This window comes from Molothrus aeneus, chromosome 11 (genome assembly GCF_037042795.1).
Source record: "Molothrus aeneus isolate 106 chromosome 11, BPBGC_Maene_1.0, whole genome shotgun sequence".
NCBI lineage: Eukaryota > Metazoa > Chordata > Aves > Passeriformes > Icteridae > Molothrus > Molothrus aeneus.
The window spans coordinates 5,056,162-5,064,278 of NC_089656.1; the positions used below are offsets into that span (position 1 = coordinate 5,056,162).

The following is an 8,117-nucleotide window of genomic DNA, read 5'->3' on the forward strand; positions in this document are numbered from 1 at the left end:
CAGCGGGCTGGGTTCGCTCCCGGGCCCGGAGGCAGCGCTCGATGTCGCCAGAGCCTCGGCCCCACCTCTGGGCTGCTCCTCCACAAAGGGAAAAACCCAGGGTCTCAACAGTTTGTGTTCAGCGATAGTACAAGTGGGAATCAGCCAGCTGCAGGTCCTGGGCACTGACATTTAGCTTCTCGTTCTTCTTAGGGACACTCAAGTAGCAGGAGTAATTTTCTGGTGTAATGTTTGGCACCTAATCTGCAGCCAGGAATCAGTGCTCCAGATGACTGAAGTTATCACATCCTGTATTTCTCTTTGGCATTCTCTTTCAGAATACAGATGTGCTAAAAGAAAAGGGTACAATATTTATCAATCTCTATCTTCGAATGAAATGCAAGATTGATTTTTTAGTTGTATTCCCATCATTGTAATAAAAACACACTAGAACCATAATTGTTGCAAGTGTCCTGCTTGTAATAAACTTGAGATTTTAATAGTCTTTTCAAGTTTATCTGTAATATATATTTTGCCCTAGGTTTTAGATTTTCTATTTTCCAGATTCTGTGCTGCTTTACTGTGTAGTTCTGAGTTTCATATTAGGGGATGGTGAGCTCTGTGCACAGAGCAGGGAGACAAAACAATTCCTGCTCTAGCTGGGCACCAAGGACAAATGATCCAAATCTCAGGCCCAAGAGCACAAACACCGTGGGCTGGAGAGAGAAAAACAAGCAAGATGGGACTGCATGGGCTAAAGCTGGAATGGGACAATGAACTGCAAGATGCAAATGGAGCAGAACTGATCAAAGGGAGAGACCCCGTGAGCAGTCGTGCATTTTGGGACCATTTTGGTTCATCTTGGGTGCAGCCCTGGGCTGGGCTCTTGTGCTGCCCAAGGTGCATCCATTGAGGCCTTATATTAAGTACCTACTTTGTTCTTTAAATCCATCTAGCCTCTAAGCCTTCACAAGGCATAATATAGGTTTATATATATTCTAAAGAACTTAGGCTTGTTAAATTACTGCATTCGCAATAGCACAGATTTTGTGTCTTCAGCAGAACTGGTTTGTCTTAGTAAAAAGACTTATAAGTGAAAAACTTCCTGAGTTAACTAGAATTAAGGAAGGACATTTGAAAACAGACCAACACTATTAGTTCATGATGTTTCCAAGTCTACTACTCTGTGCAGCCTAAGGACGCTGTAATAGAATAAGGGAAGAGAGACCTTGAAGCCATGTTATCCATAAGTGTGTAGAAAACCTTCACACAGAGTGCCTGCACGGCCACTTTAAAGACTTGGTGACAGAAGAGCAACATAGGATTGAACTAACACAGACAAATATCAAATTAAAGTCAAATTACAAGTTATTTTATTTTCAGATGGTGCCGCAGATTGTACTCTGCTCACCATCCATGGGGTTCAGAATGTCCTGCAGCATGGCTGAGCCATGGACTTGTGGAGTAGAATTATGAAAAGGTGAAGCACAAACATTTCTTATGCGCCTACATTGCATTACCAACTCGGCACCTTAAAAATGGTTTTGCTCTTTTAATGGAAGTTTATAGCTGGAATTAAAGATTTTTTTAATTGTTGAGAAGCTCTGAGTAGAAGCAAATATTCCTGCTGGGTACCTGTGGTAGGTAGGTACCTGAGACCTGGCAGTGGAAGAATGTGCATGTACTTACATTTAGATCTCTGAAGTATTCATTATAGTCAAGAGCATATCCAACCACAAATTTATCTGGAATTTCAAAGCCTGTATCTGCAAGAAAATACAGTTCTTTTTATAATTCAGTGGTGTAAGTAGCTTTTAAGTGCACAGTTGGTATTCAACATATACTTGAGCTGAGAGTAATAGGCATCATCTCTTTCAGGGTACTTTCTTAAGAATCTGAGTTGTAAATTGATGACAGAGGTTTGAATCTAAACCATTCTCATCAGCCAGTAATAAAATTAAGGTGTTAAGAGAATTATTTTTATTAACAAAATAATTGTTAAAAACCTAATTATGAGTTAGTCCTGGGAGAGGAGAAAAGGAGTGAGATTTTACTTGAGTGAAAGTAGATGAACTGTGATTCAGTAAGACTTTTCAGTTTGGAAACAAGGCAAGTTTAATAATGCCAAATGTCAAAACAAATGCCCTCTGGGGTCAAAACAGAGCAAAACACAGTTAAGGCTTGATCCTGTTTCTGCTATCTAAATAGTTAAATTTTTATATCAAGTAGCTAAATCTGAACTCAGGGGAAGAACAGAGGCCTCAGGATGGTGTAGCTGGTCATTAGTTCACAAGTTTTTATGCAGTTTCTCTCCATTTCTCTTGGCCTTCATGAAACTTATGTGCCAGCTGTCAGATGTGCTGCGTGAAGTGAAATTCCAAGACTGTGTTTTGGAAAATACAGGAAAAAATGCTAGAAAAACATTATACTCAGTCTGGTCTGTAACCCGGACTCTGACATGTCCTTTTAACAAGCAGGCTGTAAGGCAGAGCAGAGAAGGTTGGTTTTTAAAATATGTCTTGCTCTAAGTTGTAGACTTCCCTTCTGCCACACCTCTCTATAAGGTTCTAAAATCATGCACTTAAATTAAAACAGTGAGATTATTGCACAGAAAGAAGTAGTGTTCAGCCTTGTAGTGGAGGGAGAAGCAAAGGCTCTGATCTTTCTGTCCGAGTGGCTCAACTTTGTATTCAGTTCCCTTCAATGTTGTGTCTCAGATCTTTGCCCTTCCATGCAGCAATGGACAGTAGAATAGCACAGAGGGGGAAGCATGTCCAAGTGGCTGGTAATGATTTTAGTGGGGAGGGAGGGAGAAAAGGACAATTTCTCCTGCAAAATTACATCTATTCTTGCTTTGCCTCATGTCATGGTTTGACACTGGCACAATGCCAGTGCCCCCCTGAGGATACCCTCTCCCTGGTTTCTGCTGTGAGATGTGACCAGGAATAAGCAAAGCAGGCTCCCACTTAGGAAAGGAAAAAAAAATTATTAACTAAAATACAAGAGAAAGAAAAAAAAAACAAACCACACACAAAGAAAATGAAAACTTCACAAATACATCTCCTCCTCCTCCTCCCCACCAAATTCCCAATACAATACATCTCCCAAATCATTAACTCTCGGTCTGGCACCACTCTTCAGAATACTCAATCCTCAGTTCATCAAGAGGAGAAGGATTCCTTCTTGTGCCGATGGTGACCTCTTCCTTTCATGTCCAGTGCTCTCACCACTGAACACGGACCAGAGCTGCTTCTAGGGTTGACTTTTAAGGATGCTTTGTCCCGATCCAAAAAAGGGCACAGTCGCTCCTTTGGGACACCTGTCCCTCCCATATTTTTTCAACCCCTGGGGCCAAGGGGTACCAACACTGAACCCTCTTGGTCCTGAGGCATTGCCTCCCCCTAGATGCAGTCTCTGTATCACAAGGAACATGGTTCTGTCCATGGCTGTACAAAAAGAGTCCAGCAAAAGCCACTCCATCATCTCTTCCCACTAGGATTCTTCTCTATTCTTTCACCATCTCTCACTCGCCCAGACCTCTCTCACACTTGCCCATTTCCTTCATCTTCCACTCTGTCTCTCTTCTAGGAAAGGTTAATGTTCTGTAAAGTTTTCATTGCCCGAAAAGGGGTTAAAAGCTCCTACAAGCAGCCGGTTGCACCCCCCCTTCATCTCCTTCTCAGCCGTGCTGCTGGCACAGGCCCATGTTTATCCAGTTTCAGGGTAACAGTCCCAGGCCCCGGCTCTCTCTCTCTGTCTATCCCGGGGTGGATGGGGGGGGGCTGCCCAATGGCTCCTGGTGTCTCTCTCTTTCTCTCTTCCACCTTTCCACCCCCAGGCTCAGGCCTACCTCTCCCGGCCACATGGCTTTTCCCCTCCCCTGGGCCGGGGAAGAGACCCGAACTCTTTCCCTGACCGGAACCCAAGAGAGCCTCCCAGGGGAGAGCCCTGCTTTTAACCCCGTGTTCTCAGAGGCGCATCCAATGTCCCAACGGCCACCTTAGGTGCCAATATTAAAATCTGAACATCCATTGGCCTAACCACAGCATCCCAGAAAACACATTTCCTGTCAAACCACCACACCTGAGCACTTCAGAAGAAACTGAGAACCTTCTTGACAGTCACTAGAAAGACTGTCTGAAGAACTGATGCTTAAAGCAACTGTTTTTATAAAGCATTGTGGTTACTTGACAAACACAGGGATATTCCACAAAATTTCCTTTTAGAGATCTACTAAAAGCAGATCTAGAATGCTACTTGAAATCGTCTTCCCAGTGCTGACAGACTCTTAGATTCTGGAAACTTCTATGGTTGAGGATATTAAGAAATATTCTCAGTGTTGTCATTCTAGTATTGAGGCAACTTGAGGTAGTGTTAGAAAACCTATGGAAAGAGATGAATTTCCTTGAAACATAAAGTAAGAAACAGGGAATCCATCAGACTTTATAACTGCATGGAAAGAGCCATAAAACCTTTTTTTTATTAATTTGAGCAGTGAAGATGGTAGTGCACAGGTAAAATTCCCAGTTTGAGAAACACTTAATTTTTCAGCAGCTGAATAAGGATTACTCTCCTGCATTTGCTTCCTCACCTCCAAACTTTAAGCCAAACAAGTACCTGTCAGCATACACTGCCTATTCACCCAAATGATTTGAATATGTTAGTTAGTGGCTATATCATTGTACCTTACAACTTTTACCATCCTTGGTTTCTTGTCTTTTATTTTTGAAAGCAGTGCTTTCATTTGAAGCTGTGGCTGTTTTTAAGGGGGGCCCGGCTGAAGGGATTTAGAGTCCAGCCACCTTCAGTTACACCGGCACTCCCCTGGCACGAAGCCAGTGGCATGTGCCGACTGTGGGTGGGGCGAGAGGAAACAGTCACCGATATTGAAGCAACCACGCCGCAGGAGTGAAGAAAAGAGACGGCCCTCCTCTGCTGGGTGAATTAACTTGGTTTAATCCGGGGTAGGGGAAGTGCAGGGTGGCCACCCAAAGGTGGCGAGCGGAGGAGGAGCCCCGAGCCCCTCCGGGGACCGGGTTTTACAGGGAAGGGGTGGGTACACAAGAAACCAATCATAGAACGAAAATTTGCATACATTGAAGACTGATGGGTGGTGTGGATCAATGGGGATAGGTCAGGGGAGGAGCCCAGGCCTACCAGCCAATCACTCGACACCCTAGCTGGAAGATTCTGGAACTTGGGGCGGGGTGCCGGTGACTGGCAGAAGGCCTGGGGAGGGGATACAAGGACAAATAAGGGATAATGAGGGAAAATAAGGAGGGGAAAACCGTGACTGACATAACTGGGGGTTTGAGCCAGACCAACTTGCCAAGCTAGGAGAGGGGGGAACGGAACAAACCAAACGCAAACCACAACATTCATTGTTCTACCAGTCTCAATAATGTCCTGAAAGAGATAAAAAAATAAATTATCCTTCAAGTTTGAAAGGAAAACTAGACTGTCAGTGGATTAAATTAGAGCATAACAACCTGGCAGCCCAGTAACATAATTAATTATTTTTTTATATGTATTATGTATTAATTTGAAAAGAAGGGAGAAAAAATCCATGTCATTCCACCCCTTGTTCAGTCATTACTTACCTCTACTACTAACACATTCTGGAAGAGATTACATAGGGAAAGAAGGAAAGAAAAGAAAAAAAAAAAAGTCAATTTTCAGCAAATTATACAGCCAAGAAAAGCACACTAAAACCCTCAGTTACAAAGAAGTTGCATTGATTTTCAGAGGAGATTGTCACTTTTACTACTGACTTTACTTTGGTGCTTTCCGAAGAGTCTTTCTGTATTTATGAAAGTTTAAAATGTGGTGATAAAGGCACCTATGTCAGGTCTATACATTGCTCTATGTATAGCACTATTATTCTAGAGCCACACTGAATGAGTCAGTTTAATATGGTTCATTTCTGGGCATTCTGGGATAAAATGGGGAATAGGATCTTTGGGAGCAGTCATCACTGATCACTTCAAGTTTCCACTGAGATCATTGGGAATTATTCACTGTTTCAAAGCCCGGCAATTTATATCAGTGTTAAGTGGCTGGAAGTATGCAGTATCAAAATCTTAATAAAGATGGATTTCCTGGAAAATTCACAAGAACGGTTGTTTCCCTTTAAAAGCTGAAGATGCTATTTCGTACCTTCCCATTTAGTGTAGACAGTTCCTCTCCAACAAAACTGATTTTTTCTGCAGGTGAATCATTCTAGAAGGAGAAAGAAGAGATTAAAGTCACATCAAGCATGCCCAAAAGTGTTGTCCTGTATTTGTTTGACAGGTGTGCTGCTCTTGCTTTTTCAAGAGGAGGGAGTTTGAGATCTGCCCCTGGCTTTGTCATGTTGAGTATTCTGCTATATGTTTATTCCAGTGGATGTGTAATATCCACCCATCAGGGAAGATCAGTAACTAAGTTCCTTTTTAGTATGTAATTTGAACAGAATGTATGCATAAACTCAATTTTTGTATGCATAAACTCAAACTACCAGTATTTAAAATGCCAGTCTACGGACAGAGTCAATTTTCCAAAGAAAAGAAAGTTGCTTACACAGTAGCTTTTTATTCTGACAAAATCCACGGTAACAGGCACAGATTTATCACCATTTTGATTTAGTGCTTTTATATGGTCCAGTAAATCAGCAAAGAATTTATAGCCTCCTTTAAGGACACAGAGTGCAACAATGTGATGACTTCCCATGTCTTGCATGATATCTCTAGCCAAACGTTCTGTCCTGTGAGAGAAAAAAAAAAAAAAAAAGAATTTAAAAATTCTTATCTTGCTGTTGTGTTTTTATAGCTAGCAAATTGTTACCACAGCAAGTCATAGGAAAGTTAGTTACATATTTGCACAGCACAAGTTGATTTAATCCATAAACCTTAATATTGCAGGATAGGTGGTCTTAAAGATACTTGAGGGAACATGGAAGTTTAACAGAGCTTGTAGAGGAATCCACTCCATAAACCCCCTCTTGTACTAGACTTTAGGACAGAAGTGTTAGGCTGCAGGGTTTCCATGTTTCTCATGGGCTGCACAGGGCAAGGACCTCAGACCTTTCATTTGGAGGGACAAAAATTGGCATCACTGTCCCTGTTCTTTTCTGTTTACCCTCATACCTGTCCAGGATGAGTCCATGAGGAATGAAGACTCTTTCTAAATCTTCTTCATAATGCTTAGGAATGCAAAACAGATTTTTGTTGTAGCCACTTTCCTCATCTCTTATCTGCAAGGGAAAGGGAAGTAAGTCTAAAACTAGCAACAAAGCCATACAAGAAAAAGCTTCCAGTCTCTGATAGTGTGAAGAAAAAATTCCTCCACACCAATAATGTGTCAAAATAAAAATATTTCTGAGAGTTTTTGATCTTTCTGCTAGAACTGTTCACAATCTGATAATTCAGGAGCTGGTGGCTGAGTTGTGAATGGAGTTGTGCATGGATAAACAAGTACTTTGCCCCATTCATTATGAGATAAATTCTTGGCCATCATCAACTCCTTTAAAAAGCCACGCAAAACAATAACAAACTCCCCTCTTGTTCCATTTGCTGTTCTGCAGAGCTCAGTATCTTGCTCGTGTGGTAGACAAGTGAAAATTAAAATGCAAGGCAAAGGAGATTGGGATTACAGGTCATCATGTGACTTTGAGGTGCTGCTCTACCTTGATCATTATTTTCCACTGTGTAAAATAGAAAACTCTGTCTCCCAAGCATGAATTCACAGCTGAACTTTTGACATTCCATCCATTAGCTGTCTCAGAGGACAAGGGAGATGGCTCACCCCAAAGGAGAAGCTTTGGGATGGCAGTGGGAAGAGGGGAAACTTCAGAGGGTGCCCAGAGGTGGGAAGCTGTTGTGCTGTTTGCCTTTGGAGCAGAGTGCTCCTCATTGTGGCTGGGGACTGGCCAAGGCTATGTCCAACAGATCTGGACCCTAACCCTTTTTGCTTCCAGGGTTTCAGATTACAGTTCTTTATTCAACATGCTGATTTCAGGCTGTTGCACCCAGAGATGTCTGTGTGTCTAGAAGATCCATAATCTCCATTTGGGTTTCTCTTCTGCCCCCAAACAGATAGGTGTCTTTGGATTCTACCTCCCTTCAAGACCTTGATGAATGCTTTGTTCATTTATTATGTGG

At 42.2% G+C, this 8,117-nt stretch overlaps 1 pseudogene; it reads right to left on the bottom strand.

Annotated features, from left to right (window-relative positions):
* Nucleotides 1–217: 217 nt before the first annotated feature.
* LOC136561217 (hypoxanthine-guanine phosphoribosyltransferase-like) lies at nucleotides 218–7,470 on the bottom strand (annotated as a pseudogene).
* Nucleotides 7,471–8,117: the final 647 nt, after the last annotated feature.